This window comes from Pan troglodytes, chromosome 3 (assembly GCF_028858775.2).
Source record: "Pan troglodytes isolate AG18354 chromosome 3, NHGRI_mPanTro3-v2.0_pri, whole genome shotgun sequence".
NCBI classification, from domain to species: Eukaryota; Metazoa; Chordata; class Mammalia; order Primates; family Hominidae; genus Pan; species Pan troglodytes.
The window spans coordinates 46,149,509-46,170,988 of NC_072401.2; the positions used below are offsets into that span (position 1 = coordinate 46,149,509).

A 21,480-nucleotide genomic window follows, 5' to 3' on the forward strand; every position below is an offset into this window, starting at 1 on the left:
GTGTATGAATATGTATCGTGTGGGCACATGTGTGTGTCTGTGTGTGCCACGTGCATGCTTCAGGCAACATTCCGCTTCTGTTGCAATTTGTTCTGAAAAAATATCAAATGATTAAACATTTTAGGGGGATATAAAATTAGATTTATATTTTCTTTTTAAAAGTATCATTCTTATACTTAATAAGAAAGGAAATATTTTTGTACCTGCATATCTGGTGCTGTCAGTAACTCTTTTTATTTATGCAGCAAAATTTCAACAAAGCAGTAATTACATGATCTTAAACGTAGTTGATAACATTGGAGGTGACATCTGATAGTTTGATACTTAAAATAGCCACAACCTAAGAATTCTGAATAATGGAGACAAATTTCCAGGCAACAATATGCCAAGGTGGGGATTTGTTCTTTTTCAATCAAAAGCCAAAGCATCATTGATAGAACAAACAACAGACCACAAAGAAAACCTTCTTATTACTACAACAGAGATGTTTTATAAAATCTTACCCAACAGATATTTTTGCAAGTCATGCATTGAATTAGAATTTCAACTCATGAAGGTCTTATAAATACATAGATTGATATAGTAGCAAATAGGATCAGAAAAGTCTAACACTATGGAAAATGAAGTTGTCTAAGACTATAAACTTCATTCTCAACAGAGAGGCCAAGGATTTTCTGCAATTAGTTTCTGACACATGGATATGAACATAGGTCTAAGAAAGAGGATATAAGCAACACAAAAAAGAGAAACAGCACTCTCATAACTTTCATTACATTATGAGAATAAGGATTCATAGTTTAAAAATCAGAACTACACTTAATTCTACTACTCTGTGTGTCACATATATGGTTTTAAGTGTGTGTACACATATGCGTATACACATAGGTACATCTATATGTTTAAGATGACCACATAATAGTCCATGTAGATCATCCAGAGTACATGCATGGTTTCTGTTAGCTAACCCTTTTTGTTGTCTCTATCCAGTTAAAGAACTCCTTCTGGTACCAGGAATAGAACTGAGTGTGCTACCTACTGTGTGTATCTGTCAATATGTGTTTGCTTCTCTGTGTCTGTCTGATTCTCTTTTTCTCTTTCTTTTTGTTTCAAGAGGAACTCAAAAATGCTCCCTGGCATTTCCATGCCAAAGCCATTTGCCATCATAGCAATTAAGCTCCTTTGATGGTAGAATATGCCCCCATGTGAAACTCACATAAAATCTTTTCGGCCATTAGCCCTTCTTCAGGCTGAGATGTAGCACTGCCAGTATGAAATATAAAATTGCTTATTAAAAACCAATAAGGAAAAAATGTCCCTGATAGAAGTAAAAGCCTGTCATCCCTAGACTGCATGCATCATCACAGCATCAGCAGCTGCTTCCTCAGTCAGTGGCAGAACAGTAAATCTAGGAGCATGGCTATTCATCTACAGTATGGTTAGGAGGAGGCCAGAAGAGAACAGAATGACATCGGGTGAAAAATGAGTTGCTGATCAGCTAAGGTTACTGTCCGACTCCAAAGGTTATGGCAATAAAATCATCTGCTCTTGCTCTGCAAGGGAAACTCAATATTGCCTTAATTACTTTGCTTTTGTTATCCATTGTATTCCCAATGCAACATCACATCCAGCAAACGAATGAGTAGAGCATTCAGTTATTATATACATAAATTTATATTACTGAGATGGCACATATACTTTGATCCTATAAAGAGGATTATGGGAGTTGACAGAAGGTTTTCATCTGAGCCTCCAAACGCCTGGCCCAGGACACTGGGGTAAACCATTACTCTTATTTTACTTATGTATTTATGTATTTATTTATTTATTTTTGAGATGGAGTCTTGCTCTGTCACCCAGGCTGGAGTGCAGTGGTACAATTTCAACTCACTGCAACCTCTGCCTTCCAGGTTGAAGCAATTCTGTCTCAGCCTCCCGGGTAGCTGGGATTACAGGTGCGGACCACCACACCTGGCTAATTTTTGTGCTTTTAGTAGAGACAGGGTTTCACCATGTTGGCCAGGCTGTTCTCAAACTCCTGACCTCAGGTGACCCGCCTGCCTCCGCCTCCCAAAGTGCTGGGATTACAGGCATGAGCCACCGTGCCCAGCCAAAAGATATGAATTTTTTAAACTATTCTCAAAAATCTTCAGCCAGTGGGCTATTGATCCATTAGAAGAGAGTTGACTGACTTAACATTGAGGTGATGCATCTTCATCTATGGAGGATGCTTCAGGAAACTCCAAGGCCCAGCCCCTAGGATTTCCCAGTGGACATATTTCTTTAACTTATAAATGTATATCCTTTACCATATGGTCCTACATATTTTTGCTCATTTGGTTTATAACAGTTGTCAGGCTCAACTATTCTACTCTAGTCTACTTAGAAAGTATGTTGTTTGAGCTGACAAGAATAATCATGTTTCAGTTTATTTTCACTTGGTAATGATGAGAGGAAAAGAAAAGAAGTAGTAGTCATTCTTTGACTTTGATGAAACCAGAAGGAAGCCACTGGGGTCGGTTAAAGACAGATGAATTCAAAACCAGAACTTTTGTGAAGACATTCATTTCAAGAAAAATTGTGCTTTTAATATTTCTCTTCTGAAAAACATGTTATCTCAATCATCAATGAACATTTAGATCAGCAAAATGAAGGAAAAATATTCCATAATTCCAGTAAACAGAAATAATCATTATTAATTTGATAGGGTATTCATATATATAATTTTATTTATAAACATGAATGAAAGTCACTGGTTTGAGGGTATTAATAGATAGACATTGAGAACATATAAGTGAACGAGGAAATACACACTTCTCCCTTTCTTGCTGATAACCTCCTATCAGGCCAGGACACAACATGGATGTGACTTGCCTTCTTCACCACAGCTTTCCCTGTTCCAAAAGAGTCGCCTCTGTTATCCAAACCTGGACACTCAATGCCTTTCCCAGTAAAAGTCACCACTGTAAAAAAAAGAGTAAAAGTAAAGAACGAATCCAAAAACCAAACAAAAAGGCATGCATAGGCTTAGGGGATAGTTTGCTTCATCAAACACTATCAATCACAGTGTTAAGCACTCATAACACATTTCTATCAAACTCATGTGAAACTTGGCACTTCTGAGCCCTGCTTCCCTCACAATCATATGTTTCTACTGCCCCCCCTCCCCCGCCCCAGGCAGTCTTCAGCTTCACGGGAATGACATCTGTATCTCCAGATGTTTGTGTGTTATCAGGCCCTTCTCAGCCATTTTGATCAGGGTGCATGTACACAAATTATATCATAAATCTCTCACACTTCATATGCTATATCGAATAAGAAAAACACCAAATTTACACAGAGCTATGTTAAGCCTAGGAATTGTAATTTGAGATTTAACATGCTATTTATAAGGATGTGCTATTACTCTTAATCCCTCGATTAATACAGGCTAACACTACTGTACAGATTTATTATGGACCATATGCTCTTTAATTATCATTGCCTCCCAAAGTTACCACTCTGCACATCTGCAGCCGATGTGAGCTGCTGTTCCTCTGTCCCTGCCTCAGCAGGATCTGATAACCATTTTTCAGCTGGACACCTTGATGAAGAGTCAGTCCCAACAATGTCTCAGAAGAGTGATTAAAATAAAATAAAAGGGAAGGGAAACAAACAGTGTTTTGGGGAGAGCGTAGGAAGTGGGGAAAATCCACTGTCAATGATGCGCCTCATCTGTTCAGGTTCCCTTTAGCTGAAATGATTTTTAATTGTAGATTGTTAATGTTTGTCTTCCAAAATCCAGCTGTTGTAAATGGAATTAAGGAGAAACCTTCCTCTCTTGAAGCAAATGAGAAAGTGGAGAGTGTGCAAACATTAACATGGTTCTTAGATCAAGATGTGCCTTGCTGATTTAAAATCTTTTGGACCGCACAATCAGAGGAGACATAATTCATGGGGACTTGGGATTAATTTTTTAAAGATTCACACTGCAATTTTAAATGACATTCTAGCTAATTAAGCATCTCTCTACATCACAAAGGAACAGTTCTTATAAACTGTTTTCCTCTTTATTGAAGTTTAACATTCTTAAGGTCACACATCTCTTTCTGCCAATAGATACAAGACATGTGTATCAAGACAAATGTTTCCTAAAATATTGTAGGTTTGATTAAAAGATGGCAAGCTTTAGCAGAAAGAAACGTGACTTGTGGATCAGGAGACAGACATTGGGAAAATCACCTACCTTAACAGTTTTTCACTTCTGTTATAAAGGACTTGAGCCAGGTGATCCTTAAGGTAACTCCCCTCCCTAAATTAAGGGCACTAATTCATTAGTATTGAATTCAAGAGAGTTATAATCATTTGTGTTTTAGCCATACAGCAATCCAAGGAGGTTGATGGAAATTATTTAGTCCTATTCTATCACTGCAGAAATTAAGATCTTAATGATCCGTTAATTCACCAAAGATCTTATAATCAGAATGATTTTGAAGGTCAATCCCGTGCTTTGAAAAATTTATTAATTCCCAAAAAGTTATTTAAAAATCTTTCAAAAGTAGAGCTTTCAAATATCTCTTCAGTGAATATATGGAGCCTAGAATAGTCAGGAATGTCTAGAAAATGAATAATGATAAAGCTGCAGGACTTGGAACCAGAATTCAAGACTTACTGTTAAACAAAAGTAGCTAAGACAGTGAGGTTTCAGCTCAAGGGTAGACAGATAAACCAAAGAGACATGCTGGAGAGCCAAGAAACAGATCCACACAGCTATGGTCACTTGATTTATAATAAAAATTCCACTGCAATCCAGTGGGGACAAGACAGTCTTCTCAATAAGTGGAAAAAGGGAAACATTGACCTTTATCTTACATCATGCACAAGAATTAATTAGAGATGGATCAGATACTTAAATATAAAAGATGAAAGCATAGCTATCTTTCAGAAGAAAGCATAGATATCTTCAAGACTTTGAGATAGGCAAATATTTCTTAACTGGAAAAAAGCAAGAAATTAACCACAAGGGAAAAGGTAAATCAATTATTTTGCATGAAATTTAAAACTCCTACTCTTTGAAAGACGACTTTAAAAAATAATAATGCAAGCAACAGACTGGAAAAAAATAATTGCCATATATATATATATATATATATATATATATAATGACTCATATTTAGAATATATAAAAAACTACAAATCAAAAAGACATCCCAGATTTTTTTAATGTGGAAAATACTTGATCAGACATTCACAAAAGTGAAATACATGGCCAATATACATACAAAAGCGAGATCAACATGCTTAGTTGGTTGAGAAATGCAAATTAAAATCACAATAAAATATCTCCACACACCATCTAAAATGCTGTAAGAGCATCTACACTCAACATATTAAATGTTGGTAAAGATGTGGAACTCCCATCTGCTGTTGATGGGACTGTAAACTGGTATAAGCCCTTTGGGAAACTTTTGGCCCATCAACTAAATCTAAGCATGTGTTTATCCTATGACCCAGCAATCCCACCCTTGGTGCTATGTTCACCAAAAATGTTCACCAAAAACATTTACTATAATGTCGTAGCTGTACTATTTATAGCTAAAAAGTAGGAAACAACCCAAATGTCCATCAATAATAGAATAACTAAGTTGTAGAATATTCATACAATGAAATAATTCACAGCAGTGAAAAAGAACACACTATTGCTCCACACCACAGCATGAATAAGATCTCACTGAAATAATGTTGAGCAGAAAAGAAGCACAATGTAAAAGACTATATATTATATTATTACACTTATATGAAGTTCAAAAACAGGCAAAATTAATATATGGTGGTAAAGGACAGAAAAGTGCTTACCTCTGTGAAGGAGTAGGAGGTAGGGGGAGAGAGGCAGGAAATCTTCTGTGCCTTGGTCTGAGTGGTGATTATAAAAGAATATGTCTATGCAAAGAGCATGTTGTCCTCTTGGGATTTGTACACTTTATTGTTTATAAGTTATACCTCAAATAAGAATATATACATGTGTGGGTGTGTATATACATATACATATATATATATATATATATATATATATATATATATATATATATATATAAACTTCCAGAAAACTGAAGTGAAGATTACATTCTATTACTTCTATATTTTTTGTTATCTGTTTTCAGTGAATTGGAAACATTTCCCTGAATGTAAATTAGAAATTCTCAATGTATGAGAAAAATAATCATTTGAGCTTCCACCATAGATGGACATATTCTTTCTTGGACAGACTTGCCTTCTCAAATGGGGTAATACGTAGGGTTCTCTTGTTATTTAACCCATGCCTAAAAAGTAGTGGGGTAAATGAAAAATTGTTTGAGGTAGGAGTGTGCAGGTAGGAATATGTGGAGGTGGGAATTTATATGATTACATATCAAGTGATTAGTACATTTTCAGAAATAGGAACATCAGTCTGAGACTATTCAACTTTCCTGTGAATTGAGAGTGAATATGTGGCTAAACTATCAAGGATGGAGGCCTTAACTTCTCCCCTTCCACTTTCCTAAACAGAAATGAAATTCACCAAAGCCCAGAAGGAATAGTAGGTTCCAATGTCCTGAATCTTCAGCGTTAGAAAAAACTGAAACTTACATCTACTATTTTTAAAAAATAATAATATGCCTTTTAAAAATTTACGCTTTGCTGCTTCAATTTTCTCTTCTAAATGACATTGGTTCACATCAAAATCAGAAAAAAAAAAAGCCCCCAACTTCCAGCCTTCCATTTTCTAGATCCTGATGTGCAAAGTTTTTGTCTAGGGAGTGAGATTACTCACTTCCTATGACCCTTCCAGTCTGTGTCTTCATCTAGAATATCAGTTCTCATCCAAAGCATCCACTTGTACTCATGTGTTGTGATCATACATAAAATGAGTCACAAGAAATGTGTTATTGTTCATAAACAATGAAGCAAAGTTGCTTTTTAAGAAATTAGGGTAGGTTTAAGGATAACAATTTCCATTTCATAGTTGAAAATAAAATGGTGTTTGAGAGGTCAATGGCTTGCCCTAGGACAGAGAGCTAGGAAGAAGAACTGGAGCTACTGGTTTTTATCATAAACTGCTTCTCCATGGGAGTAAATTAATTGTGCATGTGCCATGGGAGGGATGATTCATCCATGACACACATCAGACAGAGAATCAAGTTATTAAGATCTCAGGCTTTCTTTTCAAAGAGTAGGTAAATTCACCTCTGTGTCAATATAGTTAATATAGCCATTTCTTAACTAGGAAATTGCAACCACATATTAAAATATTATGGTCACACACCTTAGGTAGTAAAAATTCTCAGGCATTGGAAATTACCTGACAGGACTTCTGGCTCAGAAAAGTGATATTGAAGGTCTTTAGAACAAAAATGTCTACAAATCTGTGAAATATAAGAACATTAAGTTTTTACAATGTTCTACAAGAGGTATGAAATGAACACATAATCACATCAATTCTGCCTATTCCATTTTTTAGTGTTTTCTATTTTTAGCATTTTATTGTTGGAACTTATGCATGCCTTCCTAGGAAACTTATTTTACTTTGCGTCACAGTCAAAAGATGGGAAATTGTAACCAAATGTTGAAATATGATAATTAACTCCTTGACTAAACAAAACTAACACTATTTCTGAATAGAAGCAATTATTTTAAGTCTGTAAGAAATGCAGTGTAATATATTTATTTGTGCAATGTACACTGGTTGACTTGGCCAAAGCTACCCGTCAATGGAAAAAAGATAACAGCTCATGTAAAGCTATTTTCTAAGTGTCTAAATTTTGCTGACTTTTCTCACTAAAACCTTTTTTATTTTTTTGAGACAGGGTCTTGCTCTGTCCCCCAGGCTGGAGCGCAATCCTGGCTCACTGCAACCTCCACCTCCCGGATTCAAACAATCCTCCTGCCTCAGCCTCCCAAGCAGCTGGGATTACAGGCACATGACACCGCCCCCAGCTAACTTTTGTATTTTTAGCAGAAACGGGGTCTCACCATGTTGGCCAGGCTGGTCTCGAACTCCTGACCTCGTGATCCGCCCACCTTGGCCTCCCAAAGTGCTGGGATTACAGGCGTGAGCCACCGCACCCAGCCACTAAAACCTTTCTTAATTATTATTATCAAATCTAGAACTGCATGAGCCTCATTAATGCAAAGAAATATAAACTCACAGAACATGAAGCTTGAAATGGACCCAGGTGATCACTTCATTCAATTCCGTTTTACACATGGAAAACCTGAGATCTGAAAAGTGATATGGTCATGTGTACAGGGATCCCAGTTCAGAACTCTCTTATTATGGATAGAACTTAGCTAACCAGGAACAACCTCTGTTTGATTTGTGACTGTCTTGACTAACCCTGATAAACATCAGTTTTAGGAAATAAAGATTCTCTGTAAATGTGAATGTTCAAATATCAACAACAGAACGTCTGTCATACTCATACAATTTCCTTTTCTAAACCAAGGCCTGGGCTCTTTGACTTGTTTCAAACTATATGAAATTTCTATTCACAACTTTAAAGAAATCTGGAAAACAAAATGAAAACATCCTCACAATCCTGACATCTTAGAATGCCAACTAGATATTGTCAGGGAATTACGCCATATTGGTTCTGAGTTGACAGCAATGCCTGCATGTGTGTAATTTCTGATAGCTAAAACCCTGGGCTCTGGAGCTAAGCCCTGACTACCCTTACTACCTGTATGATCCTGAGCAGGTTACATAATTTATCGTCCATCAGTTTCCCCATTTATTCAATGGAGATAATAATAGCGCCTGCACCACAGGGTTATTGTGTACATATAAATACATGTAAACACACAGAATGGTACATGTTGGCTATTATTGTTATCCTTAATGATCAGATGATGATGATGATGATGATAATGATGATGATGATGCTTTGTAAAAAGGAGGCAGTGGATGAGATTTATTTACTCATCCTTAGTCATTAACAAATTAATTTCATTCCATAATTTACTTCAGAATTATGTTTAAAACTAATTTTATCTTAAATTCATCTAGATATGTCATCTCCACTTGTAACTTCTGAACTCAGGTATTATGCTTTAGATATCTTTGTATATAAATTATAGTGCCTGGCAGCTTGCCTTATACATATCGGCTGCTCAGTAGGCATTTGCTGAATTACTGAATGAAGGCTTAAATAAACAAAGCTCAAAGGAAAAAGAGACTGTTGCCCACCTTCCTTTCCCACCCCACCCTGCACACACACATAAACCCCGTCCAATTTATTGGAAGGCGCCCAAATCACTGATGAAACATTTGGCTCAAGTCTTCAAAATAGTACACAAATAGATAAATGGCCTTTTTTTCCCTATAGCTTTTAATATCCTGTTCTTTATAAATGACTTTCAGACTCATTTTATATTATGGTTATCTTCTGAAAATGCATTATATCCTAATAGCCAGGCTTCTTTCTCTACCTCCAACCCTAGCTTTTTGGTTTGGTGCTGATTTTTTACTTTGAGACATTAATTTAAGTATTCTGCTTGTCAGTGGATGAGTGAATGAATTATTCATTTTATTATGAAACATAAATTTTAACGAACAGCATTATAACTCTTTTTATATGCCAAAAATAATAGATCATTCCAGAAGCTATTATGGCACCCTTTATCTAACAGTGGGTGCCCTTTTGAAAGCTGTGCCAAACTAATATGTTTTAATATAATTTCAATCATGAAACATTAAAAGAAGCCAGCTCAATTTAATATCTAGATAACAAAAATATAAGCCATACCTAACTTAAGTCATATTAGGATTATTTAATTGCTATCAACATTAACCAGGCAAAACCAAAATGTTTAAGCACTGCTTCCTATCCACAACCATAATGCAAAATCCTCACTTCTTTATCAAAATGTTATCATCATGAATATGGGATAAACTAAGAAACATAATTGACATAAAATAAAGTTAATCTCAACATTAATTACAATTTATTCTAACTAAAGACCCTACTACCATACTCCACACATTTGTATAAACATGCATAACTAGACTGAATTGCACTCAATATCTATTATACAAAGCATGCCATCTAAAGTTTCTGACTTTTCAGACCACTGTTATCACGTTAACATTTTAAAGATGTGTCTGCATAGCCAAGCATTGTAACATACCTCATAGTAATTATTGTTTTTTCCTATATGCTCTAGCTTCTGCTCAACATGATGATAAATTTTCAAGACCTTGTTAAAAATTCCAGTCCACATCCTCCCTTTCCCAAACTTACCTCTTTAGTTATAAGAGCAATGAGGCTTAGCTGACTGGCAGCTTGTTAGGCTCAACAGATAATGTGCATATTACTTTCTGGCCCATCTTTATTTTTAAATAATAATAAAAAGGAACATGAAAGATAATCATTACAGACTAAGAAATAGTCATTACAATGGTGGAGATAGATTTACTCCATGACAGAGAAGTGAATGAACCTAGACAGTTAAGCCTACACGGGAGCATGAAAAGCCATACTGATTACTTTAATTTCCTAAACTCTTTAGTGTTCTGAAAGGCTCTTTAAAACTTCATATTCTTTCACATTTGTCTGTTGCTATTATCTTGTCCAAAGCTTTCACTCACCTTCATGCTACCCAGGAAGACTGTTAGCATCAAACTGGCAAGATTTAATCAGAGTTTATTGCTTGAGATAAAAACACCACCACATTTTTTATCTTTTTATTAAATTTACAAACTTGGGTATCCACATTAGGGATCAAAAGGTGATTGCCTGTTTCCTCTACTGGAATGCAATGTTATACTTCTCATATAATAAAAAGCCCTTTCCTTTGATTTTGTAAAGAGAAACAAGACTTTTTCTTATTGGAGCAGGGCCCAGGAACTTTCTTTGAGATTATATTCAGGGATGATAATCTCTTTAGCCAAAAAAAAAAAAAAAAAAAAGGTGAATTTGAACATCTGGCTCTTGCTCATGGATATATTACAAAAGCAAAGTAATCACACTGTGCTCCTGGAGCACAGCAATAACATTGTTGATTCAGAAGTCAGACAGTAAGAAAATTTTAGAGTGCCCACATATGTATACACAAATACATGCTAATGCGAATTAGAACTGCCTGTAACGAGGTTTCATGATAGCCCTATTTTAGATCTCAAAAAAGATCTAGAAGAAGTTTCTCCAAGAAAAGTACTTTTTCCTTTATAGTGACTGTCAACTGCCACTTTTGAGACTTAGTCCTATGTTCTAAATTGGAAACTCACAAATTCCAAAACTACTGGGTATATTCATTGCTTTTTTGTTTGTTTGTTTTTGACAGGGTCTTGATATATTGCCCAGGCTGGAGTGCAGGGGCTATTCACAGGCACAATCATAGCTCACTATAATCTCAAACTCCTAATCTCAAGCAGTAGCTGGGACTGTAGGTATGCACCAACACTCCCGGTTTGGATATATCCATTGATTGGCAACCAGCACCACAGTAGATGCTGATGAAAAGAAAGTTATGAATGTCATGTAAAATGACAGTAGTATTAGCAAATGTGCTTTTAATTATAAGAAAATTACAATATGTAAAAAAATTTCAATTTTCCCATATTATCTCTTAATAATAACTGCCATTTGTTGAGCCCATTGGGTATGTTACATATATTAACACAACAGGATGGACATTATCTATCTTATATATATTATGTGTATATATACGGAAAACAGGACACAAAGTGTCTGAGGCCATGGACAATTAGCTTGCAGTAAAGTAGGATTCTAAATTAGGTTTCTCTAGCTCCAAGACCCATGCCATTTTGTTTTGTCATTTGCTTCTGATGAATCAAATATTAATTCAGCCAAAGACAGCTATTCAAAGCTGGTTGAATAACTTACTATGTGTAATTCACTTGTGTCCTGCCTTTCTTCCTAACTTTTGTACAAAACTGTGATTATTTTAATAAGGCATTCTATACATAAAGTTTCAAAAAAACCATAAGTACCTCAAGAAAATGTCATATAATTTAGAATTGAATCATAGCATATTTTTAATCTGGAAGCAACATATCTAAATAAGCCATTTTTATATTATAAATACAAACATGTACAAAGAAGTATAGTTCACTTTACAAGCTGTTGCACATGCATAATACCATATTATGCTACCAAAGAAACTATTAAGTTATACATATTTTTTACAGCTTTAACTATTTTTGTTGTCAATTTCCTCTAATAAGATTTTTTCTGGATAAACAAAAATTTATCTACTCAAATGATTGTTTTTCTTCAACATCATAATGTTGCAGGCCTATTGATGTATATTTTTGTGTACTAAATAGTTTGTGGAGCTCTTCTTGAAGAATTATCTTCAGAGCTGATTAACCAGACACACCCTCCAGACATCATAGTCACAGCTGCTTTGAGACAGCAACAACCTCATCCCCGCAAATAGTATGGATTCCTGTCTTATTCAATAGGTCTGAATTTTAAATACTCTTAGCTTATTTCAAGAACTAAATCTATCCTCCACAAATAAAAATGTGCTGCCGCTCAGAATATTTAGGAGAATATGTGATAGCCAAAATACTTTTGGCTTATTTCAAAAATTCATCCATCTCCACAAAGGAAAATGTTTCACCATTCAGAATATTCAAGAGAATTTTCTTAGAAAAGAAATCCAAGATTGTATTCATTGGTATAACAGACATTTCTTCAAGGTAACTTCTTCCAAAAGAACAATATTTAGGGGTATACAGAACATCATTTTTAAAATAATTTATTTTGCTATATTTACCACATTTCATGACACCCTAAAAGATTTTGGCTAATGAAATTTATACAGTTCAAATGTGTATTCCTGAAGAGACAAGACTGAGGGAAAAAAAATTATCTCAAAGTCATTCTCAAATTAGATATGAAATGAATTATTAATTTCTACATATTTTACCATCATACTTGTAGTTTTAATAAACAAAAATCAAATGCATATAGGCTTCACACACTTTGTGTAATTGCTTAACATCCCCAAATTCGATAAATGCAAAAACCAGATCTGTCTGGCTTTCCATTAAGTCCCCAGCACCTAGCAAGGTGCTTAACAAATAGCAGATGGATGTTGGAAGGAATAAAGGAACAAAGAAAAGAATAGAAGAAATTAGTGACTTGATTCTATACAGAGTGGACCTTGACACATACTGCAAGTGAATGTTAAACTAAAAGTATAATTTCTTTATCAGTGAATATATTTCCATGAATTTTAAGTATTTTGCTGATGATTTATTAAATATGTATTTCACTACTTTCTTTTCTTTTAATCAGTCCTATTCCATCCCCTTCAAATAATAAAAAAGTTTCAATGATTGAGACTATTTTTGAAAAGAAGCATACACACACACACACACACACACACACACACACACACACACTAAACAAGCCTTTAAAACTAAAAAGATTCATCAGAAAATCTTACAAACTCTGGAAAGAATACATCTCAACAATTCTCTGCACTTGAAGGATAATTTGAAAGGCACAGTTTGCCTTCATTAATAAATCTTAACACTAATGAACCTGCAAGAAGGATTTAGGAATCCATTGTACTTGAAAAAGATCAAGAGGAACATTGTCACATCAGGAAACCGTGCTAAGAGCTCGTTAAATGGCCTGACTTAAAATGCTGTATGAACCTAAACAAAGAAGTTTTTATAGTGTATCTTTCTGCTTCTACCTGCCTAGATATCAAATTATGTTATGAAGCATTCTCTATAAAGGAATAGATCAATGCCATATCTCCCTCATAGGAATGGGACAGATATTATTTGACTCCACTTACGGTTGCTGTGAAATTTAGGCCCTCTCTTGCTAGAACTTCTCATTTTTCAAGAGAAGCCAGAAATAAGATTGTTATGTAAATCTTAACATTTTTAGTGCTGGCAACTATTTAAATTTTTTAGACACTGTGGGGGACTTCTGCTTTTCATAAGGATGTCAGAAATTCACCCTAGAACAAGCTGGCTAAACTAGGTTGAAATTAAAACCATCCAGGAATTGAAGCACAAAGAAACCTAAATGAAGTGATAAGCCCTTCCTAGGACAGAAGAGATGCACAGCTACTTTCATCCCTGATGAAGCAGCAGGAGAAGGGAGAATCTACCATAGACAGCAGTAAGGAGGAACCAGACAAACTTAACAAACTTTTAATGGCTATCCGTTGAGATTATGGATTAAATTTCTGGGCTTTAGCCACAGAACAAGTCTGCATCATCTCACCAATGGTGTCTTCACTAAGTGCATGCAGGTAGTATACTGAAGGCTGGGAGTGGAAGGAGAGAAGGAGGCAGGGTCTGCTGAGGCATGCAGGTCTTTCCCAAGTACAAGGGGGAAACCACTGAAGATCAGGGACAGGAGAGAAACGCTAAGAAAAGTCCCTTTAAGGTCTCTACTGATGTTCAGAAGTAGACCTCCAAAGAAAGGATCAGATTAGAAAGAATTAAGGTACCTCTCAAAGATACAGAAAGCTGGAGGTGGGACCTATGGGAAATATCACCTGGCTGAGCAGAAGACTAGATTGAGAAGAAATGTCCCAAAGCTTCCCAAATTTAATGAAAAGGTTGGAGGTAAATAAAGATATTACCAGACAAACAGACAAAAAAAAAAAAAAAAAAAACCACCATGGATGCCAAATACAAATACCTATAGGCCAGTACTGATTGCCAGTTTTCAGAACTTCCCCTAAACATTATTCATAATTCCCAAAATAGCTATTGTCAGGCTGGTTACTAATTAGTAACTAGCCAATAAACCATTTAGCTGAAATTTACCTGTCAAATCTTCACATAAGATTATCTGGAAACAATGGAAACAAGACAACATTAGTGTCTGGAGATGAGAAGCAGTCATGAGTATAATTAGACTGAGAGTTCTTTGAAGTTAGGGTCCCTGTTTCTCTAATATTTATTTATTTATTATTTTTCTATTTATTATTTTTTAGAGATAGGGTCTCACTCTGTTGCCTAAGCTGGAATGCAGTGGTGTAATCATAGCTCACTGCAGCTTCCAATTCCTGGGCTCAAGCCACCTTAGTAGATAGGTAGTACTACCACGTCCAGCTAGTATTTTTTGTAGAAACTGAGTCTATATTGCCCAGGCTAGTCTCAAACTCCTGGCCTCAAGTGATCCTCCCACCTCAGCCTTCCAAAGTGCTGGGATTACAAGCATGAGCTATTGTGCCCAGCCCCCATCTTTAAGCCCCCAGTTTCTGGTGCACAGAAGTTCCAAACAAATGTTTACTGATCACAGAATGTAACATATTGTTATGAGCATTCTGGACTCAAATTGATAAGATATTGCTTTTATTAACTAGTTCAGTTGCTCTTATTTCATTCATGTTTCTGTTTTTTAAATAATCTCTATCATACACCAAGGAAATAATTTTTTAAATAATCTCTATCATACGCCAAGGAAACCATACACCAGGACACAGTTACACTGGTTACGATGTCTGTGGGACATGGTGTCATTTCTTACCCATTTTGACATCATCATATAGACAGAGGGGAGGCAGGAACTGCTGATGTTTCATTGCTTAATAAGTTTAAGCAAAACCTTCCCACATTTTGTCTTTAAACGAGTTTACAAGGATACTGTCTGTTTACAAAATTGGAGGCTGAAGAATTAAAAATGTCATTTTTACCTGAAAAGGATCTAGAGTACCCAACAACCAGACAACCAAGCTCCTGAAGAGAAGACATCAAAAGTAGAGCATACTTCATTAAAGGTCCCTTTCAAGCAGCTGTCATTTCATGATATATTTCAGTCAAGTAAAGGACAGCCCAGGGGCATTGTGGGATGATAGAACTTACCTTGGAGAAGCATTCTGGTTAACTGGCAGCACAAATAGGGTTGTAAATGCACAAATGAGATAAAATCTCAGTAATTCCTAAATATTAGAGCCTGCATGTCAGAGTGAGTTTTAATTAATAGAAGTATATAATGGTTTCTCACAAAAAACTATAAAATATTTAAAAACTGTTATTTGTTCAAAACATGATTTTAAGGAAAATGAATGTACTGTGGTCAAGAATAGGCCAAGGCAAACATCCAGTCCAGCATGACTCAGCAGGTTTGGAGTGCATGTGCACAACTCCACTCACTATGTAACCACACCACATGAGGTGCATTAGGTGATCACCCACGTGAGCTTGTGCTTGGCTGGGAGCTGCTGTTGTCTGTAAAATGTAGAATTACCCTGCTAATGCTCTACATATGGCTCATGCTCAGGCTTGCTCACGCTGAGAGAGAGAGTAAAGCCATGTCAAAACTGTCTATGATTCCTCTAGTGTTTTTCCAGCTATCTTGCCCATCAACTTCCCTCAGACCTCAGTTGGAACCTGACAATTGGCATCATGAACGGGATCATGGAGTGAGTAACACTTCTGTCCCCGCTGATTCTGGGTTGGCCATGTGGCTGCAACATGGGTTGTGGTACCCGGTGGCAGCTGTGCTGCTTGGATGGGCCCAGTAGAAACCTGGGCAGTGGTAGATGGGTCCCCCACAAGCATGGAGAAGGTGCTGAAGCAGCTGGAAGCTCAGAGCACCAAGAAGGAGCAAGCCTTTGCCAGCAGAATTGGATGGGTGTTTTTCACTGCGCTATGGGAAGTACACACCCAGTCCCTGAGGGACACAGCACAGGTAAGGGCCCTCCAGGTACAGGCAGGGCACCTGGAAGGCCAGCTACAGAGCTCAGAAAAAGAGTTAGAAGCTGCCATGAATGGGGACCTTCAGGTGGAGGTGGAGTGCCTGGAGGCCTGGCTACAGAGCTTAGAAATGAAGTGACCACTCCTACGGTGGCTCTCAGGGAAATAGAAGGCCATTAGTGGGACCGAGGGATCTGTGCCATAAAGAAGGGGAAGATGCCCTGCCCACCAGTGCTCCCAATGGGAGAAAAGGAGGCCCCAATGAGTGACATGCTTACAGATGTGGATAGATTTGGTTTTGGCTGGGGTCAACCAAGAGAAAATCAATTAACAGCCCAATGAGGAACACACTGAGGTACTCAACTTTGTGGAGTCAGTTGTCTCCAGAGCAGCAATTCCAGAAAATGCCCATGAGGGAGAAGGACATTGCCGAGTGACCCAGTCCTGCCCAGGCACTCCAGCTCAGACTATGTGCTGCAGCCAGGCAGGGATGTAAAGCCTTTTCTGTTTGATTAGGGAACTGGTTGAGGTGACCAGCTTGGGGACACACCAGACAACCAGAGGCAACATGTGGACTTGGCAATCCACTGGTCCCTGCACCCAGATAAGTTTCCGGACAAGCCTGCATAGACTGTTACGAAGACCAGTCAGTGAAAGCAAAACCTGTATCTTTGCACCTCAGCAACAGCCGCTTGGCTCCCCCCTTATGCAGTGTGTATACCTCTCTCATACCTGAATACATTCTGAGAGTGAATTGGCTTGGCACAGCTTGGCAGCCGTGCTGTCTGTCATGGACTTGATGGACCACTTGATGACAGATTTGGGACAGTACCACTATGTGGTGGACTTGACCAATGCATTCTCAACTAACACTGCTCTAGAGAGCCAGGAAGAGTTTGCCTTCATGGAAAGGAAACAATGGACTTTCATAGTCTTGCCACAGGGATGTATGCACAGCCCTATCATATGTCATGGTCTTGTTGATGATATGACGTTAACCTCTGATTATCTTGCAGGTTTAGAAGCGACAACACTCCTCTTGCCTAGAATTGAGATGACCTGGCTGAGACTCCCTTCCTGGCAGCCAGACGGGCTATTCAGCGGGCACAAGCCCTACGGGTAGTTGACTGGGGGAGCCCACTTGAGCTGGATGTGCATGTGACCACAGATGGTTTCATTTGGGACCTGTGTCAGCGCACAGAGAGCTTGAGAATGCCAGTAGGCTTTTGGTTCCAACTATGGAAGAGAGCTGAGCTCTAGTAATCCTTGATAGAGAGCCAGCTAGCAGCTGTATATGCTGCCCTTCAGGCTTGAAAGAGTATGACAGGATGGGCTACAGTTGTCGTGAAGGTGACTTATCCAGTAGTGGAATGGGTGCATTCATGGGTAACAACCCCTTGGACTGGAATGGTGCAGACATCCACTTTTGCAAAGTGGGACACCTACTTAGAACAGCAGAGTACTCTGAGTACAAGTTCCTTAGCGGCAGAACTAATCCTTAGCAGGATTAGTTCCTTAGCACCAGAACTAGATTAGCAGGGTGCTAATCTATTCGCAGTCCAGCCTAGCACTGAAACCATATGGTTTGATACCAGGTATGGACAAAGTAGTCAATGGACTGAACTCAGAGCAATGCAAATGGTGATCACCAAGGAGGTGACACCTATGATAATCTGCACCAATAGCTGGGCAGTTTATAGAGGTTTAACCTTATTGTTAACTACCTAAAAGTTACAAAAGTGACTAGTTGGTCACCAGCCCATGTGGGGCCAGGCCATGTGCCGAGACCTCGAGAAGGAATGATGACCTCCTCCAACCAGGTATAGGGACAAAGGGTAACCTGTTGTTGCTTGGCCCAATGCCCCTAAAGGTAGGGAAATAAAAACCTGGCTTAATGTGTAAGGCCTATGTGTTAGACCCATGTGTCTGGGGCCTGTGTGCTCAGAGCCAATGTATAAGGCCTATGTGTCAGACCTGTGTGTTTAAGGCCTGTGTCTCCCTCAGCCTAGGAGGTGGAGTGTAAGGAAAATGGATATGCTTCAGTCAAGAATAAGCTGAGGCAGACATCCGGTCTAGCATGACTCAGCAAGTTTGGAGCACAGGTACACAACTCCGCTCGTTATGTAACCACACCATGTGAGGCACATTAGGTGATCACCCACATGAACTCGTGCTTGACTTGGAGCCACTATTATCTGTAAAGGTATAATTACCCTGCTAACACTGTACATACAGCTCGTGCCCAGGGTCACTCATGCCTAGAGAGAAAGTAAAGCCATGTCAAAACTGTCTATGATTCCTTGAGTGTTTTTCCAGCTACCCACCACTCGCCCACCAACTCTCCTTGGACCTCAGTTAGAACCTGACAACGTTGAAGATACTTTTTCGCCAATGGTGTTTAAAACCTAGCTGGGTATTTGTAGTTTAGATGGCAATGATATCCGCTCTAATTTGGCATGAAATATAATAAAAGCTCTAGAAACACTCTGTCACATAGATATTGGCATAAATAAGTCAAGCCTTAAACATTTTCACACTACCTTTAAAAAACATGGGAATTAAATGAAGCAAAGAAAAAATAAACCTACAATGTCATTGTGAATGCAGTGTTTGTTAATCCTCTTATAAAATGAATCTTCCCTAATCTTCAAGGAATATACTGTGATAAAAATCAATGTCAAAGCTTGTCCCTACAGAATTTCCAAGATACTGAAAGTTTTTCTGGGAGAAAAAGTGGAGCATACATTTTTATTACATAGAGTATTTAATAGAAAATAGATCAAAGTAAATAAAATGGAACACTGTTGATGGATTATGGAGGAAGAAGAGAGCATTACTGAAAAGAAAAAGTTACAATTACAGAATATATCACAGAGTTATGCCTCTTAGAATTACTATAATCTATAACGTCTGAGCTCTGTTGACTCTTTGAACAAAGCTTCAGAAGAAAAATTATGTTTGGCACCAGCAGGTGGCATTGAAAAATAACTTATTAGCATATTTTTATCTGAAGTCCACAGAACTGACCTTACCAAGAACATCTACTCGCAGCACAACCATTCCTGGGGTTTTGCCTCAGACCCTATTCTAGAGAAGTAGAAAGGCTGTACTTTGGAGGTTTTGTGCAACGATTTGGAGGGTAGTTGGAAGCATTCAAGTGGGCTCTCCCCAAGTCCTGCTCCTCTGTAGGGAGGCATGTGCTCTGAGAACATATTGAAGAAGCTGCATTCAAAGAAGCTCACTCAGTGGTTGGGCTAAGACTTTTTCCAAATGTGATTCTAAGGTTATTTTAAAATGCAGCAATCCAGGATTTTTATAATAATTTTTGTTTTCAATTTATGTTTTTTGTTTGTTTTTAATTAAAACCGGAGCCAAATACAACTTCTGACATTTACTTGTCAGAAGTATCTTAAACAGGTATCTTAATTCCTCTGTGCCTCAGTTTCCTCAACTACAAAATAATAATAAGAGTGCATCTCATATGCTTGTTGTGAGATTTAATAGTGTCTGGCATATAACACACATGATATAGGCATTTGCTATTTTATTGGAAATTCTCGAAACAGAAAAAGAAGTCACTGCTAGAGATTTTTATCTAATGAAGACTACAAGAACAATTTCCAGATAAGGATCTCAATGTAAGGACATTTTTATGAGGGCAACAATAATTGACAGGTGAATCCATTTAAGCAAAACCACCTTTGTAAATTCAATAAGCATAAACAAACACCTACTTAGAGTGCTTTTGAAAGACATCAGGTTTTCTTTTCCCTGCTTTTACTTCTTCCCTCAACTTCAAAACATACCTTCTATCAAGTTGCACTTGTTATAACTATGTAATAAAATTAAACATTCAGTAAAATAATGTGAGTTTTTAAAATAGGGGTGTTGCTTCTGTGTGTCTTGGTTTGACTTGCCTCCCACAAAGCAGAGTCTTGCATGTAGACAAGAGTTTACATATAAGTAGTTAATGTAATCCCAAGAGTGGAGAACCTGAAAGAGCAGGGAGCCAATATAAGAGTGTTATTGAGCTGCTGATTGTTGTTAATATTAAGGTCTAAACTCCTCTGGAACCTTCTGAGAAGCTGTATAAACTGGACAGAAGAATGATATATTTATCTACAAGATCCTGTCCCCCATTGATTGAAGGTTTCCTAGGGGGCACAACTCCCTTGCACAAACTTGAAGTTGCTGCACCTATTCATACCGGGCGATTCCCTGAGGCTTTCCAGTGGTATCGCATGCTGTGGCACTAGAAAGCCTAGGTGGGTAGTCAGATGAGATTAAACATCATCGGTTTACACCTGCAAAATGTTTGTGGCTGCAACGATAGCTGAAATAAAGATGGGCCAAGATGATGGGAAGTGTCCAATATACTGTAAAAAATAAGTTGATTGCTTTAGAAAATCATAATAGTAAGTAGCTAGTAAAATATTTCTACCAAATTCAATGTGGGCAAAATAACTGTAACAGGTTGGGAAAACAATTATAAAAAATTTCAAATTGCTTTATAAAGGTGTATAATTTTTCACTCCACTTGAACTAAAATGAAATTGGGTATCATAAAAATGCATTTGTGATATGTGCAAAAATAGACTACAGATAGTTCTAAAGAAAAGATTAATGGTCAAAGAAAAGGCTCTGGCTCTGTATTGAATGATTGGTAAATAAGTATGTACTTATATTTTTAAGTTAGGTAAAACATTTAAGATATGTGTGTGTCATGTTTTATTATTTCATACTTTATCCAAGTTTGCATAATGGTACCAATGGCATTAGATAAAGGAGCTTTCACTGTATTTTCCTGAAATTCCTAATTTCATAGA

At 37.3% G+C, this 21,480-nt stretch overlaps 1 long non-coding RNA gene across 4 annotated transcripts in view; it reads right to left on the reverse strand.

The window, feature by feature from the left end:
* Window positions 1-249: 249 nt before the first annotated feature.
* LOC104006041 (uncharacterized) overlaps window positions 250-21,480 on the reverse strand; it is a 137,185-nt gene continuing 115,954 nt past the window's right edge. For all 4 annotated transcript variants that reach the window (XR_010156553.1, XR_010156552.1, XR_010156551.1 and 1 more), the window contains one exon: window positions 250-2,960. This is a non-coding gene — a long non-coding RNA (uncharacterized LOC104006041). The remainder of the gene's footprint in view (window positions 2,961-21,480) is intronic.